Genomic DNA, 23,765 nt, shown 5'->3' with positions numbered 1-23,765 from the left:
CTCTCTGCAACACAGCCCCCGTGCATGTTTGAAGAGGGGGTACTAATTCCCCTTGCATAGTGGGGGTCCCTGGGGGCCAACAAGCCCACCTGGAACCTCCAGTATGCGCCAGGGGGCTGCATTGCACAGAGGTGTAATGAGGCTATGCCTCTTTTTACACCTCTCTGCAACGCAGGCCACTGGCTCGTTTGCAGAGGGGGGACTAATTCCCCTTGCATACTGGGGGTCCCTGGGTCACATCTGCCCAAAAGCCAACATTTCGAAGGATTGCAAATTACTTTTCTTGAAAAACATTTGGATTTGGATTATCATGTCCTATACTTTGGAATTTTTGAAAGACTGACTTTGAGGATGCTATAAATTACTCAAGTCTGCCCGAATTGTGTGGGTAAAATTGATTCCTAGTCACTTGAATAAGAATGTACTTACGTCTCGTCTAACATTTGGAAGAAATATCTAGTTATATGACAACAGGATACCAACATAACTTGAAGGAAATAAGAATGCCCTGAAGAAGTTCTGTTGTACAGAACGAAACGCGTCAGCTGGCTGTGGTACATAAACTTAAGGAAAATAAAAGCATTTGAATATACACCAAGATTCAGCGCTTCAATAAGGACTCTAAGTGATATGATTTGATTGGACTTATTGTGCAAGTGGTGCTGTGCCAAACTTTGGAATATTCTCCACTACTCTCCACTACTTACTCTCTACTACTCCACAACTCTCTAATACTCACTTTCTACTACTCATTCTCTACTACTCTACCACTCTCTACTTCTCTCTCTCTACTACTCACTCTTTACTACTCACTATCTACTACTCTCTACTACTCACTCTCTACTTCTCACTCTCTACTAGTCTCTACTACTCACTCTCTACTACTCTCTCTCTACTACTCTCTACTACTCACTCTCTACTACTCACTCTCTATTACTCTCTACTACTCACTCTCTACTACTCTCTCTCTACTACTCTCTACTACTCTCCACTATTCTCTCTCTCTGCTACTCCCTCTCTACTACTCTCTACTACTCACTCTTTACTACTCTCTACTACTCACTCTCTACTGCTCTCTACTACTCACTCTACTACTTACTCTCTACTACTCTCTACTACTCACTCTCTACTACTCACTCTCTACTACTCTCTACTACTCACTCTACTATTCACTCTACTACTCTCTACTACTCACTCTCTGCTACTCTCTCTACTGCACTCTACTACTCTCGATTTTTTTTTTTTATTTAAAACATTTATAAAGCGCGGCTGTCACCTGGCAGGTATCCTGGCGCTGGTAGCTACTCCTGGGTTTATAGACGGGGGGGTTGAACTATGGCTGGCAGGCTAAAGGGGTGGAGGAAAGAGCCAGGTTTTGATTCGTTTCCTAAAGGGTAGGAGATGAGTGATTTGGCGGACATCGGCCGGCAGACTGTTCCACAGCTTAGCTGCAGCCACTCTGAAAGATCTGCCTCCGATCCTGGCCTTCCTATATCTGGGGACTTTCACAAGGCAAGCAGTTGTAGATCTAAGTGTTCTGGTGGGGATGTACCACGTGAACAGACGTTGAAGAGGTCTGGGTCCTGCACCGTGTAGTGCCTTGAAGACCAGACAAAGGGCCTTGAAGGCAATACGCTGCTTCAGTGGCAGCCAGTGCAACTCGGCCAGAGCAGCGGTGGCAGAGGATCTTCTGGTCCAGCCAAGAGCCAGTTTTGCTGCTGCCGACTGAACTCGTTGGAGTCTGTCCAGTAGTGTCGCAGGGGATTCCAACAGGAGGGCATTACAATAGTCAAGGCGACTAAGGATAGTGCACCTGACTATCAGTTCTCGGGCAGAGGGTGGTAGAAGTGGCAGAACCTTGCGCAGTGAGCGCATGAGGGCTGAGCAGGTAGCGACTGTTCTTGAGACCTGCGTTTCCATGCTCAGTTGGTGGTTTAGCATGACGCCCAAATTGCGGACACTGGTGACGGGTGGTGAGTCGTTAGAATTTTCCGGGGGCCAGAACTCAGCAGGCAGAGGGCGGGGAATGCGGCTCGCAGGGCAGAACAAAACCTCGGTTTTCGCGGAGTTGAACTGGAGGGAGTTCCGGTGCAACCAGCCTGCGGTGTCTCTTAGACAGTTGTGGAAGGCTTCTAAGGAGATGGAGTCTTCGCCCTCCCAAGAAAGCAAAAGCTGAGTGTCGTCTGCATAATTTACTGTGGTCACATTATGCGATTTGATTAACAGGACCAGTGGTTTCAGGTAAACATTAAAAAGAATCGGACTAATAGAGGAGCCCTGAGGAACACCGTGAGGGACAGGGGAGAAAACCGATTGGTGTGGGGGAAGGGATACAGCCTGTTGTCTGTCACTGAGATATGAATGAAACCAAAGCAGGGCCGTGCCGTCGATCCCTGCCTCTCTCAACCTCTCAAGCAAAATCCCATGATTGACAGTATCGAATGCGGCAGACAGATCTAATAAAATCAAGGCCACGGCTTGGCCCCTGTCTGCACGCATTCGAAGCTCCTCCATAGCAGTGAGCACAGCAGTTTCCGTGCCATGGGCTGGGCGAAACCCGAATTGGAATTCGTCCAAGACGTGGTGCTGCTCGAGATGGTTTGAGAGGCAGTTGCTGACCCAACGTTCGAGTACCTTCACCGGGAATGGCAGAAGTGATATAGGGCGGAAATTGGACAAACATTCTGGATTCAGTGTGGGTTTCTTTAGTAGCGGAGTGATGAGCGCTTGCTTCCAGGGGATGGGGACGATACCACAGCTGAGAGATTGATTGCAAATCATCCGTAAAGTAGGAAATAATTCGTGCCCACATGCTTTCCAGATTTTCGGAGGCAGAGGGTCGAGGGGAGATCCAGAGGTGATGCCCAATGCAACTTTCTCAAACTCTACTTGAGAGATAGGAGGGAAATCCAGGAGCTTATTCATGGGAGGGCAAGCTAACCTTGGACAATCAGGATTAGTGGAGCCAGCTTCAGGAGTAATAGAATAGAGTAGAGAGTCACTCTCTACTCTATTACTCACTCTCTTCTCTCTACCTCTCTACCTCTCTCTACTTCTTTCTCTACTAGTCTCTACCTCTCTACCTCTACCTCTCTACCTCTACCTCTCTACCTCTACACCTCTACCTCTCTACCTCTCTCTACACGCACACATATACACATATATATATGCATATATATATGCATATGCATTTATGTATGTGTATTACCTACTGGCGGTCGCCAGTAGGTATATATAGTTAGGATTTTTTCTCTATGGGTTTTTTGAAAATTCTATGTCTAATAACTTTGGCGTTTGTGGACGGAATTGGCTGAAATTTTCAGGAAAATGGCACATTTTGTTTCTGAGCAGCCCTTGAAAATTTGGGGGGGGTTCGTCCAGTGGGGGCCGAGAAAAAAGGGGGGTCCCAAAACGTGTTTTTAACATTGAGTTTTCCATAGGGCGGTTGGCCTCACTTTTAGCCCGAACGGCTGAATGGATTTGCACGAAACTTGGCAAAATTGTAGGGACTGGTAGCCCGATGTGCCTTTTGTAGGTCTCAATATATGTGCTCCAGTGGATTTTGAGAAATTAACGTTTAAAAAAAGATATATATCTGTAACAGCGGACCGGTTAGCGCTCTGGTTCGCGGACTTTTCGCGCAACGGAGCTTTGTGAAGCGAAGCTGATTGGTTCTCCGGCGTCTGTCAACATTCCAAACAGTCCGTAGCGGCCGCCATCTTGTCTCTCGGTAGGATCGAGAGACAAGAGGAGGTCAAAACAAAGGGGGAAATAACTATAAGGGGGCATAGTAGATCCTCGCTGACCCCCTAGGTTTGATGTGGAGGTTTTAAAAGGGCCCCGCGGGGCAAAAAAAAATAATAAAAATAATAATTGAACGGCTGAATGGATTTGCACGAAACTTGGCAAAATATTAGGGACTGGTAGCCCGATGTGCCTTTGCTAGGTCTCAATATATGTGCTCCAGTGGATTTTGAGAAATTAACGTTCAAAAAAAGATATATATCTGTAACAGCGCTCCGCTTCGCGTAACGGAGGTTTGCGAAGCTGATTGGTCATTCTGTCACTGGGCTATAGTTGGGCTACATCTGGCTGATATTTGGGCTACATTTGTTTTTTTGTGTGTCTGGCGGCCATCTTTGGGCTACATTGGGCTACATTGGGCTTCATTGGGCTACATTCGGCTAATTAGCAAATAGCTCATCGCAAACTAGGAATGGTAAAGAATCGCTATTTATTCCTTAAAGTTCGCTATTTAGGAAATGCAAATAACTTTGATGATACATATGGCGGTTCATCTCTAACAAGATAAGAAGCATAGGGATAGATTTATGATGACTGGCGCATCACCAGGGATGTGTTAGTCATTCTGTGCCGCTGTTCCGTCACCTATGGTGTGCTGCATTTACAATGCGGCGCATCACGGGGCAAAAACAGCACAGATGCGTGATGTATCTGTGCCGTAAAGGTGGCGCATTGCTGGAGTTGTATCGCAAGTGTGATGAAGGTCCAGCAAGGGTCGGGGGTGCCCCTGTCGCAGGGTTTCTGTTCTCACACAGAACTGTGGACAGAGGATTGGAACCTCGGCGAATTAGGGTGTCCCAAAACTCACGTTAGTAATCAAAAACTATTTAGCAAGCTAGGTACAGTGTCACATTGGATATAACAAACTCTCAATGTTTAGACAATCCAGAATATGAACTTATAGTACCTCAGGATACGTGGAACTCATGAACAGTCGGTCGTTATATATTTCTTAGAAACCAGAACATGGAGTTAAGAAGAACACATGTGTATTTGAAATGTTTATTTACTAATGCCGTCTTCTCAGGCGTAGTACCTTAGATAATAAAAGTACACATATTATCAGTAGCAAAATTACCAGCATAGTTACTAGTACATAAAAAGTGAATGGTGATAGTATGTTAACATGCTGTAAATGAATAAGAGTTAGCAACACTTATAAGCAGCCGCGGGCCGTGGAGGGAGTTACGGTGAGGCAGGGAGGCGGGGAGGGGGAGAAGCAGGGTGGAGAATACAAGTACACATATTATCAGTAGCAAAATTACCAGCATAGTTACTAGTACATAAAAAGCGAATGGTGACAGTATGTTAACATGCTGTAAATGAATAAGAGTTAGCAACACTTATAAGCAGCCGCGGGCCGTGGAGGGAGTTACGGTGGGGCAGGGAGGCGGGGAGGGGGAGGGGCAAGGTAGAGAGGGCTCCACCCTGCTTCTCCCCCTCCCCGCCTCCCTGCCTCACCGTAACTCCCTCCACGGCCCGCGGCTGCTTATATCTCACCCTCCCTAATACACATATTATATTATTTGCTAAGAAGGTCTCTTTGTGTTGGTTTAGGGCGTGCCCATACTTTAGTGTCTTAGATTTGAAGGAATCACATCAGCATACACCAGCTCTCTCTTCATGTGAACCGCATCAACTGTTGTGTATGTGTGTTCGGCAAAGCAATATAAAACCCGCCTCATGCCCAGAATTGGCAGAAGTTGCACTTATGTTATGAGTATGAAGTCGTGGAGATCAGACCTCATAACAATTCTGTACCGTGTTGTTCTTGAAACTTTAGCACTCGCTGTACAGATATAGTTTAACAAGTAAAGCAGATAGTAGACCAATAACATATTATTCTCATGTAAACCACGATGAACTACTAGGTGGAAAGCTAAAGCAACAACTAAATGTCGTGTGCAGAAGTTGCAAAAAAGGAAAAATGGCGTTTAAACCGGTAATGAGCCCATGCTAACTTAACACGGTGTAAAGATATCCAGGACCTAGATGACACCTCCTCATGATCCGGAAACGAACTGAATAAGATAATAGAAGTGCCATCTCATGAGAGCAGATTGCAAGTTTATATGTGGACGGTCCGCAAGGTAAAGCATTAAAAACTAGGAAAATTCAATGCTAAAGAAAAATAAAACAGCCAAGTACTTTATCGAGTCTTAAGCCAATAGGCAAGGTAAATAATAAAAACTTGACAATTAAGTCAATGAATTGTCAATGAAATGCTAGTACTCAGCATATGAAACATGAAAAAGGTCTATGACATAACTGTGTATGCAAAATAAGCTGCAACAGCCTCCAACAGGAAGTCACCGTCTTCATCCGAAAACAGTTCAGCCATCCAATTTAAAAGCGGAAAAGAACATACGTGCTCTCCCAGCACCGGATCCTCTATCACCATCAGAGGACAGCTCGGTGGGTTTTCAAGAAAGCTGTGTTCCAAGAAAGACTGTGCTGCCGCCAGTAAATTCCAGGGACCAAGTAGTCCATGCATCAATGCCACAGCCATAATCCTTTCGCCAGGACAAATCAACTCGTGAGTAATGATAGGAGTCATCAGCTGATTAAAGTCGACGTCAGGAGAAACCGGTCCGCAGAGACACAAATCAATGGCCCAATCGAAATCACAGGTCAGGCAGTGAAATACAGGCTGGACACAGGTGAAGTAGGAGAACCGAAAAGATAATCCATATGCCGTGCTTAATATCGCCAACGGCATTGTGCCATAATATTCTAGCATGCGATTGCGGAACAGTGTCAGCAGCTGCAGGGTCGGAGGTTGCATAGGAGGGACATCCATATTTAAAAATGTAAAAAAGTACAAGAGCGTCCGCTGGTAATGCAAGTAAAAATGCAATCCACGAACCAGAGTGGAGAAAATGGAATGAAAGGGAGCAGGGATGACTCCAAAGATTTTCTCAAATGAAGTCACGAGACCACTGGTAACAACTTTAAAAAAGTGTGCCAGGGATTTTGTGGAGGATGCGTTAAAGATAGTCGGAAACATGTTGCTGAAATTGAAAGGCAAACCTGTGTACGGGTGTTCGCTATGTGAAGTACGAAAGTTTCACGGGCCGAACTCAAGGCCACCTCTCTCTGAGACAAAAGAGCTCTTATTCTTGTCATGCCGTTGAAACGTGTCCCAAGGTTGGTATTTGTGGCCAGATTGAAAACTCCCTATGTTCATGTGTGGGAGGAAATAGAACATTTCTGCAGCAAATAACCCGTTCACTTACTGTTACGATAAAAGGAATACTTTTAATTAACTCAGAACAATCTTCATTATTGAGCATCAAATAACTACCATTTTCCAACAACTTGAACGTGGGGATGATAGCAGGAACTGGCGTGCCTTGCATCACGCAAGCCATATTTGGTCGCTGCTTGTTGCATGAATCGTGTAACTGTATGTGCCTACACATTAGTGAATGATCTGGCGTCTCAGTGCATTCCTCTCCATTCAGATAAACTTCTTGATCATCTTTGAAACATCTGTATGTGTATGGAAGCGACCAGACCTCATGAACAAAAGCACTACCTAAAGGTTCATAAAGACCTATTGGTATATATTTCATACAATTTGAAAACTTATATAAAGCAAAAGGCAGCGTTATTAAACCGTCGATAAGGCATGTTGCCAAAAAACCCGCAATCCTCTGCTGATGATGTCACTGAGCATGTCATGAATGATGTAATATGTGACATCATCAGTAGTGGATTATGGGTAATAGTATCTCTAGTTTACTCCCCTATAGCTGTCTTTCTTTTAACATAAGTGTGTGTTTCCTTCCCTTATACTTACTGTTTTTGGTTCGCTTCCAGTTCGCGTACCAGCGAGCGAACTAGGAAGCGAACTAAGAGAAATAGAGGTTGGCACAGTTCCAAATATTGTACCAATTTTTTAATAACGGGGAGGTAGTTCTGAAAAGAACTTTTTTTTTTATTTTTCTGAACATTTTTTTACTGTAAGGTTCCCGATTCGCGAAGCGGGAACGAAGAAAAAAAAATATTTAAAAAAATAATTATTCATAAACATATAAAATATATTTTTGGATTTAAAGAAGAATAAATTTTACAGCTACAGATATTAGCTGTTAAAAAACCAATGAAATTCACTGAAAAAACCATAGGTTATAGACCATATATAGTTAGGAATTAGCATTTACAAAACCTTGAAAATTCACTGAAAAAACCATAGGTTATAGACCATATATAGTTAGGAATTAGCATTTACTAAACCTTATTTTACTCACACAAAACCATTGAAATTCCATATATAGTTAGTTGCACTAACTATATATCGCGCACCCGCAATCCACTGCTGATCATGTCACATATTACATCATTCATGACATGGTCAGTGACATCACTGATGACATCACTGATGACATCTCAAATGACATCACTGATGACATCTCACTTGATATCAATGATCACATCACTGATGATATCATTCATGTGATAATACAATGCATCTCCTCACACTCTAATATAACCTCCGTTACACCCAGTGTTAAATAGAGAGTATCATTTTTGAAACCATTGACACACCAATACTAGTTACTACATACGCACTCACTGATTCCTATGTCTACACACACATTCACTCATACAATCATTCATACATACAATCACTCATCTTTACAACACTATCATATGCACTCATACACCTATACAGACACTCACACTCTGCCACTCATCCATGGAGTTACTCACACACCTAGTCAGTCCTGAAAAGAATCAATCACACTTCCATTTTCTCATCTATACAGTTAAACACAGAACACCTTACATTTTTGAAACATATACTAACACATAGTTACTCTCTTATAGAATCACTGATACAAGTACACATTGATCTGCACAGAGTCACACACCTCCCAGCCAGCCATACACACACTCAGTCTCCCATACAAATACTTGTGCAACCAATCAATAACCCATATAGCTACTTATATAGCTACTGATCAACACGTGCAGCAGCTTGCACAACAACAGACATACTGATGCACACTTTTAGACAGTTTAGTCACTAACCCGTGCATTCAGTAAGACGCATTTAATCACTCACTCATACAGTCAATCACGCACCTACTAAAACCTTCATTCAGACACTTATACATCCACTCATTCTTCAATATGTAAAACATATTTAAACTTTACAGAAACACATAATCACTGGATGTTGTCATCAGTGATGTCATCAGTGATGTCACTGACCATGTCATGAATGATGTAATATGTGACATGATCAGCAGTGGATTGCGGGTGCGCGATATATAGTTAGTGCAACTAACTATATATGGAATTTCAATGGTTTTGTGTGAGTAAAATAAGGTTTAGTAAATGCTAATTCCTAACTATATATGGTCTATAACCTATGGTTTTTTCAGTGAATTTTCAAGGTTTTGTAAATGCTAATTCCTAACTATATATGGTCTATAACCTATGGTTTTTTCAGTGAATATATATATATATACATACATATATAAACATATATAATCTGCATATCTATATAAATACAAATATAAATGCATGCATACATATACATATATGCATACATATGCATGTTATTCACATGAAAGTTTTAAAAACACTAATAAAAGCAAAGCTAAAAAGCCACCTCATTACAAACAGAATGGCTTTAACTTAAACGAGGGCGAGATCTATTGCATTTTCAATGCTTGTTTACTTTGGTTCCATCAAGAAGGCATTCAGATGTGTCACACATTTGCCATAAATTCTGAATGTTAGCACTCTAGTTGCTCATTAGATTACTGTAGTAAAGCTACTGCTCACCAGGGAAGTTTGCTGCTAATCATACTTTCTATGGCAAAATGAACCCCCTCATTTTGTTCCTTTTTAAATTAAATGTTTTCAGACTTACCACTTCATTCCAATCAAGATGGCTTCTGGTGTGCCATACTTTTGTCATAAGTAAGACTGTTAGCACTCTAGTTGTTCTTTAGAACACCCTGGGACATTCTGCCATTGGGCTATACTTGGGCTACATCTGGGTGATATTTGGGCTACATTTGGGCTCTTTTGACTCTGGTGGCCATCTTGGGAGACTGCATGTCAGAATTGGCACAGCTCTGCCGAGCGGACGAGTCCAGAATCCCGATCCGACGAAAGGAAACCACACATTAAAAAAATCCCGCCCTGTAATCGAATGGGCATAATTGATGGCAGACAGCTATATGGATACCTACATATGCAATTGATCGTCGAAAGTAATACACAACGATCTTGGTGACTAGAGACTACAGTCAAATAGAAATATCCTTGAATATGGCCACAAAGTAATACAAAATAGAGTCAAGATTGCTGAAGACACCCGCACCAAGTAAAATATAAGGATGTCTGCTCGTTGAAGACCTGGCGCAATAATCCCTTCCCAGTCCCCGTCCTGAAGAAGACCCGACAGTGACCCACAAATTAGGTGTCCACAGGGTCGAAACGTCGACAGAACCATCAAAGGACCAACTTACCGAGTCCAACACATCATAGCTAATCTGAAATAGCGTGTTGGTCCCGAGTACTAATGAGATAGGAATTGGCCTTTTCTAACCTTCCCCCGTTCTTTATAATCACTCATTCACTTGTACATAGATTTTCACTTATATATGTCACAATGTCACTATATTTCACATTCAGTCACTGATTTGAATTGTTGCGCCGCATTTTGTATTTTATGAAAAAGTAAAAATTTCTGCTTGTGATTTCTAACAGAAGGTGTCAGTTGAAAAATCAAAAAGATAAAAGAAAAAATAACTGTTTAATTAAAAAACCACTCTGACCCTTTTTCGTTTGTCTGGTGTTGCACTTCAAAGCTGACTAATGAAGCATATCTTTGAAACCATACCTTGATTAGTGCTGAAGGCATACGTATGATTTAAAGCAATTGTTCTAATACCCGAAAGAACCACTGTTGATGTTACTAATGTATTGCCCAGGTTCTCAGGGATACTGGGTTACCCCGTAAGAATTATTCTTAACTTAAACTAGGGCGAGATCTATTGCATTTTCAATGCTTGTTTACTTTGGTTCCATCAAGAAGGCATTCAGATGTGTCACACATTTGCCATAAATTCTGAATGTTAGCACTCTAGTTGCTCATTAGATTACTGTAGTAAAGCTACTGCTCACCAGGGAAGTTTGCTGCTAATCATACTTTCTATGGCAAAATGAACCCCCTCATTTTGTTCCTTTTTAAATTAAATGTTTTCAGACTTACCACTTCATTCCAATCAAGATGGCTTCTGGTGTGCCATACTTTTGTCATAAGTAAGACTGTTAGCACTCTAGTTGTTCTTTAGAACACCCTGGGACATTCTGCCATTGGGCTATACTTGGGCTACATCTGGGTGATATTTGGGCTACATTTGGGCTCTTTGACTCTGGTGGCCATCTTGGGAGACTGCATGTCAGAATTGTTTAATGAAATATAAGAGGATTTGGGAAGTCACTCAAAATGTGCCCTAATTTTTCTTTCTGCAGCACTAATCATACTTTCTATGGCAAAATATACCACCTCATTTTGTTCCTTTTTAAATTAAATGTTTTAAGAGTTACCACTTTATTCCAATCAAGATGGCTTCAGGTGTGCCATACCTTTGTAATAAGTAGGACTGTTAGCGCTCTAGTTGTTCTTTAGAACACTCTAGGAGGCTGCAGTAGAACACAAAGGAATCAACTGACAGTCTCTGTCCTTGTTGGATGTATATGTTTTAATGAGAATGTCAGACTTCATTCTCACATGACTGAGAAAGATAATGTGAATTTACAGAAAATATGCTTTCAGTTTAGCTTATAGATCCCCTTCCAAACCACTGTGGGAAAAGCATGAGATAATAGTTTTCTTTCAAACATGATTCATGATATCCCAGCAGAAGGCTTTTTCACATGGTAAAATCACCTTAGAACACACCACAATTCCTAAAATGAGTAAGGTACCATCAACAAATGATTTATAATGTAACTAAAGTCCTAAAACCCTCTATTAACTACAATGCTTTTTAACGAGGTGCTATCATGTATATTGGTCCCAAGATGGCTGCCAACACTTCTTGGATGAAGTGCTGACAGCCAATCAGATCTCACGATGAGATGTGTGGTTAGGCTCCGCCCAGATATATATGTGTTTTTGAAGTTAATTTTCATAAAAACCACTGGAGCAATGTTCACCAAATATAGCAAAGGCACTTCTGCCTACCAGTCCCTACAATTTTGCCAAGTTTAGTGTAATTCCGTTCAGCGGTTCGGGCTGTAGCCTTGTCAGAACGTCCTATCGAAATTAACATGGGGAAAACACGTTTTGGGACCCCCCTTTTTTCTCAGCCCCCACTTCACGAATCTCCCCGAAACTTTCAGGCAAGGAGCGCAGCGGAGCTGGCCAAAATTTTGGAAAGTTACACGCAAATTCCTCAACCGGCGCCAAAGTTATTCCCAATAGAATGTTGCTGATTTCCTATGGTAGCTAGGTCCTAACTATATATACCTACTGGCTATCGCCAGTAGGTAATGTATATATATATATATATATATATATATATCCCAAAGAAGTTGCCTGTGTACAGAGACAGGTAAAGTTCAGCCATCACTCTTTAATGAGGGGTCAAACGAAGCCAGCCGCCGAACAGCACGGGAAATTAAAACCTCCAGCCTGACGCGTTTCGTGTTCCAACAACACTTCCTCAAAGGCAATGGGTTAGGATAACTGCGGCAAGGTAATGTTGAGTTCACTACTTAAATCACATACCCCGCCCACTGGGCGTCGCCACCACTGCGGCATCTTGGTTGTCGTACTGTCCCGTATTTCCACTGTGGGCTACCTTGCATCGCTTGTATTGTCCAAATTATTTCATCCCAAGTGGGTTGTGGTGCGCGGTTTGGGCTTCATAAAACTCATATTGTCCCTCACCAAACGGCACCTGTTATCCATAGGTAACCACGTAGATTGACGTAGTCACTGGAGTGTTACAGAATAACACCGGGGCGTCTCCACGGCTCAGGCAAGCCGTAACAAATCCCAAAGAAGTTGCCTGTGTACAGAGACGCCTCACAACAGGTAAAGTTCAGCTATCACTCTTTAATGAGGGGTCAAACGAAGCCAGCCGCCGAACAGCACAGGAAATTAAAACCTCCAGCCTGACGCGTTTCGTGTTCCAACAACACTTCCTCAAAGGCAATGGGTTAGGATAACTGCGGCAAGGTAATGTTCAGTTCACTACTTAAATCACATACCCCGCCCACTGGGCGTTGCCACCACTGCGGCATCTTGGTTGTCGTAGTGTCCCGTATTTCCACTGTGGGCTGCCTTGCATCGCTTGTATTGTCCAAATTATTTCATCCCAAGTGGGTTGTGGTGCGCGGTTTGGGCTTCATAAAACTCATATTGTCCCTCACTAAACGGCACCTGTTATCCATAGGTAACCACGTAGATTGACGTAGTCACTGGAGTGTTACAGAATAACACCGGGGCGTCTCCACGGCTCAGGCAAGCCGTAACAAATCCCAAAGAAGGCGCCTGTGTACAGAGACGCCTCACAACAGGTAAAGTTCAGCCATCACTCTTTAATGAGGGGTCAAACGAAGCCAGCCGCTGAACAGCACAGGAAATTAAAATCTCCAGCCTGACGCGTTTCGTGTTCCAACAACACTTCCTCAAAGGCAATGGGTTAGGATAACTGCGGCAAGGTAATGTTGAGTTCACTACTTAAATCACATACCCCGCCCACTGGGCGTTGCCACCACTGCGGCATCTTGGTTGTCGTAGTGTCCCGTATTTCCACTGTGGGCTGCCTTGCATCGCTTGTATTGTCCAAATTATTTCATCCCAAGTGGGTTGTGGTGCGCGGTTTGGGCTTCATAAAACTCATATTGTCCCTCACCAAACAGCACCTGTAGCACGTAGATTGACGTAGTCACTGGAGTGTTACCCCTCATTAAAGAGTGATGGCTCAACTTTACCTGTTGTGAGGCGTCTCTGTACACAGGCAACTTCTTTGAGATATATATATATATATATATATATATATATATATATATATATTTCATATACAGCCCATGTAATCCTTCTAACCGATCAGTTTCTGGGCAACACAAGGAGGTATGAGGATTTCACCTACAACCTTTATTAAATTGTAATCTTATTTTCTTTTTGCACAGTGCATGTGCGCCAGAAAAACAGACACACGTCTTTCGGCCGAATCCTTCATCTGTCTTATAAAGTCTGTGTGTAGAGTGTCATATTTAAAGGGAAACAGCTGTCTTTCCCACCACCTGCTTAAAAACAAATTAGCATTTCAAAGGAAGTTGACAACATAATTAATTTCCCCTTTGGTAAAAAGATTTCACTATTTCAAAAACATTCTCTTGTCAGGTTATCTTATTCTTCAATATGATTGTAAAGTACACTATTTCAAGTTTCTGCATGTGTTAATGATCTCCTAAATTGAAGGAAAACACAATTCATCACAATTCCTCACATCTCAAAGACTCATTACCCTTGATGTTGACATCCAATGCTCCTGTTGGACCAGAGACAGAAGCATGATGGAAAAAACAGGGGGAAAGGAGGGAAGGGGAGGTAAAGAGCAGGACAGGTAGAGGAGCGGGTTATATTCAATTGTGATAACCCTCCACATTCACATGCTTGATTTTATGTTTCTATGAATGGCTCATCATAACAATACTAAACTCTTGCTTATTTTGTAACCTCTTCATTACCCCAAAGAAAACTTGTAAAATAAGGAAAAGTGCACATGCAAATCAGTTCTGTCTAAACATTGCTCATCAATCAGGTCCAAAAGTTGATGATGATGATTATATAGTACCTTTTTAATGTGCAAACTTTGCAATATCATTATTGATACAGTACTCATTATTAAAGTGCCAGATTTGAATAAATAACTATACAATAAACAGTACTCTGTTGTTGTGTATACGATGTGCATGTATCTCTCTCCATATATCTGTAGTAGACATTAATTTAGCAGGAAGTTAATATCCTCGCAAAATATACTGTCATTTGTGCAAATGCATGTAAAGTGCAGGGTGCTTCTCACAATAAAGTACCAAGACAGTAATCTCATTGTCTGCATGTCCTCCTATTGACACACTACGTGTCCAGAGGCCGGAACACTCCATCAGATTAAAACATCAGATATTCAAATCTAAAACCAGATCAAAAATATGCAAAAACATACATTTCCTATGAGATCCTGGCATACTCTTAATTATTGTTCCTATGCTCCATTATGTTCCTTTACTTTATTCATCAGAGCTCATTAGCAGTCTCATAGATGTGTATGAAATTCATCGTCTGTGTCCATGCCCCACGGAATCTCTGTTCCAACAGTTATAATCCATCTTGATTTCTCCTCTCTTAATGTCAACTCACAGTCTGCGTCTCTGATCTAGTTTATAATGTGTTCGATGTCAGAAAACGTAAAATCACTCAAACTTCCACCATGTTCTTTACAGATGGGTTTAGACGTTACATAGGTAAAATCGTTGTTCGAAATTGCTGGAAAATACGTAATTTGAGCTTGTGATATGTGCTGCCAATACACTGTTTGCAACCTCTGCATTCCAGGATATTACTACATGTGCTATTTCACACAGTATCTTTTCTTTTATCGTCTTCCTGAGAGTCCTGATATCTACCTGGTTTTGTCCATATTGGCAGGCCTTGCATTTATGAGATTTCACTAAGACATTAGTCTTTAGCCAATTCTCCCTTTCTGTTCTTATTTTTCCTGCTCTAGTGAAGTAAATTTGGGTATATATATATATATATATATATAATATATATATATTACCTACTGGCGGTCGCCAGTAGGTATATATAGTTAGGATTTTTTCCCTATGGGATTTTTGAAAATTCTATGTCTAATAACTTTGGCGTTTGTGGACGGAATTGGATGAAATTTTCTGGAAAATGGAACATTTTGTTTCTAAGCAACCCCTGAAAATTTGGGGGGGTTCGTCCAGGGGGGGCCGAGAAAAAAGGGGGGTCCCAAAACGTGTTTTTAACATTGAGTTTTCCATAGGGCGGTTAGCCTCACTTTTAGCCCGAACGGCTGAATGGATTTGCACGAAACTTGGCAAAATTGTAGGGACTTGTAGCCCGATGTGCCTTTTGTAGGTCTCAATATATGTGCTCCAGTGGATTTTGAGAAATTAACGTTTAAAAAAAGATATATATCTGTAAGCGCGGACCAGGCAGCGCCCCGGTTCGCGGACCTTACGCGTATCGGAACTTCGCGTAGCGAAGCTGATTGGTTCTCCGGTGTCTGTCAACATTCTAAACAGTCCGGAGCGGCCGCCATCTTGTCTCTCGGTAGGATTGAGAGACAAGAGGAGGCCAAAACAAAGGGGGAAATAACCATAAGGGGGCATACTAGATCCTCCCTGACCCCCTAGGTTTAATGTGGAGGCTTTAAAAGGGCCCCGCGGGGCAAAAAAAATAAATAACATTTTTAGTTTTTTTTGCGTGGGTAGCGCCCGGTACGCGTACCGGGAAGCGGTCGGAGGAGCGTACTATGAGGAGAAAAGAAAGACAGGGTATAAACATTTTGGCAATTTTGTTATAAATGGAAGGTAGTTCTGAAAAGAACTGTTTTTTTATTCTTTTTCTTTTTTTTCTTTTTTTTAATGAATTTTCTGAACAATTTTTTGATTTTTTTTTGGATTTTTGAAAACTATTTTGTGTTTTTTTTGTGTTTTGTAAGGGGGAAATAACAAAAAAGCAGGGTTAGAACATGTCTCAACAGGAGCAAAAAAAAATAAAAAGGATTCATTGTTTTCTCATCTTGTAGCATTTATGATTTTCTCCAGCTCGGTTAATCAAAGTAATACTCTTCTCTCCATAAGCAATAGTTCCGCCACAATATATACAAACTATTTTGTAGTGTGCAAAAGGAGCTTGAATATTGGGGATTATTTCTCGGCCTTCTGGTCCGGCGAATGAGCTTTGTCCCCTGTTGGTGCTGGGGATGACATCTGGGGGGTTGGCAGCAAGATCCCTTACTTGTGCTTGGGAAAGATTATTAGGATGCCATCGCTCCATGTGGCGAATCATTGTATGATTGCCAAAGCTGTATTTCTTGTTGGGGTTGCCACGAGAAAGTATATTTTTGCAAATCAAACAAGAAAACTGGGGTGCATTGACCTTCTTTTGTCCAGGTGGAATTTTAAAGAATTGCCATATGTAGTGCTCTTTAATATGGCTCTGCCTTGGTGTTTCTGGCAGGAACTGCCTTACTTGCTCTTCCTCCTCCTCCTCCTCTTCGTCCTCATTATCTTCCTCTCTACCAAAGTCCATTGTTGGTGGTGGTCCTTTTGGTGGTGGTGGTGGTGGTGGTTGCTGAGAAGCACCAGCTGCAGCTATTACAGAAGCCATTGTGAAAAATAGGTCTTGCTCTCTGGAAGTAGAAAGTAAGAATGAGGTAAAAAGAAGGAGGGGTTTTCATCATTTGAGAAAAAAAAATAGTTCTAAACCAATGAAAAGTGTTATTTTTAGGTCACATGACCAAGCCTAACAACATTATGAAACCAAAAGTGAAATGAACCAATGAAAAGTGTTATTAACAAGTCACATGACCTCTCACGCTTATGTTACGCGCTGCGGAACGCGCCCCGGATAGCTTCCGGGTCGCTGCGCTTCGCGCCTTGGTCCGCGCCCCGGAGCACTTCCGGGTGCGCTAACGCGGTACGTCATAAGACGCATTACGCGGTAACGCGATACGTCGCGCTTTCGCGACGCGCCGCAGATCGCTTCCGGGGAGCTGCGTTTCGCGCCTCGGTCCGCGCCCAGGAGCACTTCCGGGTGCGCTAACGCGGCGCGTCATAAGACGCATTACACGACAACGTGATACGTCACGCTTCCGCGACGCGTCACGATAATGATTTCTAACGTGGCAGTTGCGCTAACGGAACGTTTACCGGTTCGCGGACCGGGTCGCGGTATGAAATTGAGCTAACGGGAAGCTTCCCGGTTCGCGGACCGGGAGCGAAACAAAAAAAATATTTAAAAAAAATTATTAATAAACATATAAAATATATTTTTGGATTTAAAGAAGAATACATTTTACAGGTATAGATATTAGCTTTTAAAAAACCAATGAAATTCACTGAAAAAACCATAGGTTATAGACCATATATAGTTAGGAATTAGCATTTACAAAACCTTGAAAATTCACTGAAAAAACCATAGGTTATACACCATATATAGTTAGGAATTAGCATTTAAAAAACCTTATTTTACTCACACAAAACCATTGAAATTCCATATATAGTTAGTTGCACTAACTATATATCGCGCACCCGCAATCCACTGCTGATGATGTCACATATTACATCATTCATGACATGGTCAGTGACATCACTGATGACATCACTGATGACATCTCAAATGACATCACTGATGACATCACTGATGACATCTCATTTGACATCAATGACCACATCACTGATGATATCATTCATGTGACAATACAATGCATCTCCTCACATTTTAATATAACCTCTGTTTCACCCAGTGTTAAAAAGAGTATAATTTTTGAAACCATTGACACACCAATACTAGTTACTACATACGCACTCACTGATTGCTACGTCTACACACACCTTCACTCATTCACCCATACAATCATTCATACATACAATCACTCATCTTTACAACACTATCATATGCACTCATACACCTATACAGACACTCACAGTCTGCCACTCATCCATGGAGTTACTCACACACCTAGTCAGTCCTGTAAAGAATCAATCACACTTCCATTTTCTTGTCTATACAGTTAAACATAGAGCACCTTACATTTTCAAACATATACTAACACATACTTACTTTCTTATACAATCATTGATACAAGTACACATTGATCTGCACAGAGTCACACACCTCCCAGCCAGCCACACACACACTCAGTCTCCCATACAAATACTTGGACAATCAATCAATAACCCATATAGTTAATCATATAGCTACTGATCAACACATGCAGCAGTTTACAGAACAACAGACATAATGATGCACAAATTAAGACAGTTTAGTCACTAACCCATGCACTCAGTGAGACACATTTAATCACTCACTCATACATTCAGTCATGCACCTACTAAATCCTTCGTCCAGACACTTATACATCTACTCATTCTTCAATATGTAAAACATATTTAAACTTTACAGAAACACACAGTCACTGGATGATGTCATCAGTGATCTCATCAGTGATGTCATTTGAGATGTCATCAGTGATGTCATCAGTGATGTCACTGACCATGTCATGAATGATGTAATATGTGACATCATCAGCAGTGGATTGCGGGTGCGCGATATATAGTTAGTGCAACTAACTATATATGGAATTTCAATGGTTTTGTGTGAGTAAAATAAGGTTTTTTAAATGCTAATTCCTAACTATATATGGTGTATAACCTATGGTTTTTTCAGTGAATTTTCAAGGTTTTGTAAATGCTAATTCCTAACTATATATGGTCTATAACCTATGGTTTTTTCAGTGAATATATATATATATATATATATATATATATATATATATATATATATATATATATATATATCACAGCATTTACTGACCCATTGATAAATGTGTATATAGGTCCTCTTCTATATTGAAGCCCCCTGGAGTCTTGGTGTTCAATTCGACAATATTTCTAATTGTCTCAACTTTTTTACCCTGTCACCTCCTCGCAATATGTGAGACCCTCCATGTTTATCTTATGGAATTCTTCAAAGTGCCTTACTACATGGTAACCTTGATCCTGAGTTCTGATGTCTCGCAGATGCTGTAGAATTCTTTTATGCACTGGCAGTATTGTACTTTCAATATAAGCCAGCTGGCATAGGCATTTCAACATGCACAGAGCATACTCAGTCTTGCAATTGTACTATCCCTTGATACATTTAGTACGCGATTTGAGAGGAGAAAAAAATTGAGTTTTTAAATTATATATGCAAGACAAACGCTTTCAGGCTTAGAGTGCTGCATATAGTATGAAAACAAAGAAAGCAGGGAACTCTAGGTAGTTTTGAAATTTTAATAGAGGGAAGCTCCTGTATATGGAGCACCCTGCAACACCACTGACACTCTAAATCTGCTCACCTTAAATATCTGTTTTTTAGTAGAGTTTTTAGGCATAAGAATAGAACAGTGCTATCCATGCCGAGCTAGAAAGCCTTTTGGCATTTTTACAGAAAAGTCTTTAGGCATAGGATTAGCAAATGCCATCCACACCAACCTGAAAAATGGTAAAGGCTTTTTTAAAATTCCAGGCCCAGCATCACAGCTTTGTATTGGTAGCATACCATCCACGCCAACACAGAATGAATAAAAACAACACCTGACATGTTTTGTTCATATTAGAGCTCATCAAAGTGGTATAGCTTTTTCCAGATTGAAGAGAGCAGGCTGCATAAATTATGCATAAAGAAAAGGGAAGCCTGGGCAGTTATTATGTTTTAGGTGGAAAAGAACTGCTCTTATAAACATCAGATATCTTCGTCAAGAAGCACTCCTGTCAAATGCTGCAAGTAAATGTCAATTCTAAATCCCAAGACAATATACACGACACTACTCTAACTTAGGCTACCATATCATACCAAAGCGGTTCTGTTGGGTCGGACCAATTACTTTTGGGAACATTCATTAATGAGAACAAAGACTCTCTGATACAAGTCCAACAATTTGAGAAATAAATGCTCAAAACCTTTAAGTCATGTAATCAATCAATTGTATTTAAAAGATGTTCAAACATTTGGTATCTGAATTGTAATCATTCTTAGATAACATTCAATGCTTGTAGTGACTGTCAAGTATAAGGTGACTTTCGGTGAAATGTGTTCAGTGAATGGCGAAATATACAGTGCAATTTATGTACAAGTATATACAAATATCTTCATTGGCCAGATAATGCTTTTGAAGCAAGGATTCCTAGAGTTCCTATCCGGATCCTGGTCTTTCTGGGCCTATGATGTTCGTCGACGTTTCGACCCTGGTGCGCCCCGATTGGTGGTCGCGGCGGGTCTTTTTCAAGACGGAAGGAGGACAGTTTAGGGGTCAGACCAGGCAACTTCAGCCTGAGACCGATGTGGCAATAATGCCAGTCAACTCTTGTAGAGAAAATTATTTCTTCAAGACAAACGGAGGTGCTTCTTTCCTCTCGTGTAGGCGCTGAGTCTGGCTTACATGAGAGGAACGAAGCACCTCCGTTTGTCTTGAAGAAATAAACTGTCCTCCTTCTGTATATTTCGCCATTCACTGAGCACATTTCACCGAAAGTCACCTTATACTTGACAGTCACTACAAGCATTGAATGTTATCTAAGAATGATTACAATTCAGATACCAAATGTTTGAAAATCTTTTAAATACAATTGATTGATTACAAGACTTAAAGGTTTTGAGCATTTATTTCTCAAATTGTTGGACTTGTATCAGAGAGTCTTTGTTCTCATTAATGAATGTTCCCAAAAGTAATTGGTCCGACCCAACAGAACCGCTTTTCATTTAAACCACAAATACCCAGGTTCTGAGGGGCACAGGGTTACCCCTTTTTCTTAACGCCATATCATACCATACACAACATACCAAACTTTACGATATACGTGCACCATTCAATGGTGAACGAGAAAAAGAAATCGATGTCTAGCTTAAAAAAAATGAAAAGTAAACTAATATCATTATAATAAAGAATTGTTTGAGATCTCAAAAAAGTTCATATAGTTAAGAAGTCTTGCGATAGAACAGATTACAAACACACTATGGATAACTTCTTAATAATGGCAAAAAAATGATTTCATTAGATGAACTAAAGATGTAAAAAACAGATCATCAAGCTACATACTCAAAGAAAGGTACATGTTGATCAAAAAGAAGGAAATACTACAGTATTAGAAGAGTCAAACGATTCCAGTGGGTAATACATTAAGAATGGCTACCATTAGCATATTCTGCTTTAATAGAAGATTGACAGGTCATGTTTCTAAGAAGGAGTGTGTGTTTAAAAGATAAGTCGAAAATAGATTGCATGTCATGTTTCTACTTCATTCTCCATTTTTCAAATTCTATTCTTACCAAGAGGGTTGACATTTCAAAGTCTGAATATCATCAAATACATTTTAATGATTTATAATTTCCAATAGAGGTCAAGCCTGAGGTTGATTTTTCTCATTTTGACTTTTCCCTTCATACTTCTAATACAATAAAATTATACCAATACTTATTAAATTCTAGTTATTATTAACAACATAGCATCAAATAGTTTTGACTTTCATGTCAGGCAATTTGAAGGTATTGCGTTTCAAATATTATACATGTATAAATGCGAATAATAAGAATTTTTACAATCATCATTTGTAAGTAAAATCCTTCCCAGAGATCAGGCAAATTTTACATAAGGTGAGGGTTTAAAAAGCACTGTGGAATGTGGTTTGTATTACTGCACCTGGTATATATGATACTCCTTTGTGCGGTATGTAGAAGGGGCAGTAATTAATTCCTAATCTTATTATTTTTTAACATAGGAATGAGCCATGGCACGCAGAATTGATATGCATTGCTCCAACCTTTGCATGTTTTCGCTTTTTTTCGCTGACATCTTCCCGCAAAAACCGTTGCTAGGTTTTTGGTGTCAAAAGTGACTGGGGAACAAACGGTACGGGGTGAAAATGATCTCATTATTAATAAATCTAATGTTTCCCAAATTCTTATTTGCACAGGAATTGAATTGACCCCACTAACCATCAGGTCCTAGAAAAAGTCATCAAGGCAGAAGGATAGCGTTTCCTCATTACTGTAAATTCAAAGGCAGAAGGATAGCGTTTCCTCATTACTGTAAATTCATTCCCAACTCAAACGTCCGTTTCCCAACTTCATTTCCCAACTTCGCCCAGCACATATTCCATTTCTACACATGCATTGTTGGACAAGTCATTCTTCCTCACGTCCATACTCGGAAGGGGGGGGCATCATTTTGCCTTATGCCACTGATTTTAGGGTGATTTGCTCGGTCTTGATTTTGGTAGTGTGTATTTTTTACTACATATTTTCACCAAGAACCATGCAGGATTGCAGAAAGTAGACATCACTGAAACAGTTATATAAATAAGGGGAGAGAAAAATCCTAAAGTCCCATGGGCGCCTCCCCTAAGTTTGATTAGGATGCACTAAAGTGAATACAGTTTGGTGTGGGGATCCACAACATAATAGTTTGGGTGTGCACCACTACCCAGCTCTGTGCAGTTGTGTCTGAACACCACTTTGAGCAGTTGTGCAGAACCCCTTTGATTACACACTTTCCACACAGCGGGACTAAAACAAGTGATAGTGACAGTGACCTCTCCTTGTCAGTCTACTGCTTTGTGAAGTAGAAGCCAATTTCCATCTCCAACAAGTCACTCTGCATAAAGAAGAACGAAGCCATAGATTGCAGAAAAATGGGAATGAAACTGAAGCAGGCAAACAGTACTCCATGGTAAGTGGCTTCATTGCTGAAATATCGATTTATTGTATTGTATTAGTATTTGTATAGCTCTTTCCTAATTTTGTGTGGACCAAAAGCACTTTCTGGATAGCCGAGGAATTAGCTACTCCGTATGTATTATTTATATATATCTTTATTACCCTGAGAAGGTCTTATACAAGTTGGTGGGTGGCATCTATGCTGGTAATTGCTTGTGGCATCAGGCTCCAAACTTTAATCTAACATTTCCTGGTATGATGTTTCATACCCTTCCACTCCCACCACCAGCCACTTCAGGGATAGCCCTTTAAGAACATTCTTTCCACCGCGAAATCAAGGCAAATGGCAAGCTGCCGACTGTTTTCAAAAGGTAGACAATAACCACGAATGTGCTTCATCCTTTGTGGGATTCTTCACAAAGTCCATATGTCATTCTTTGCTGGAAATACTTTAAAGTAAAAA

Source organism: Lissotriton helveticus, chromosome 6 (genome assembly GCF_964261635.1).
Source record: "Lissotriton helveticus chromosome 6, aLisHel1.1, whole genome shotgun sequence".
Lineage (NCBI taxonomy): Eukaryota > Metazoa > Chordata > Amphibia > Caudata > Salamandridae > Lissotriton > Lissotriton helveticus.
This window is presented reverse-complemented; position numbering follows the sequence as displayed.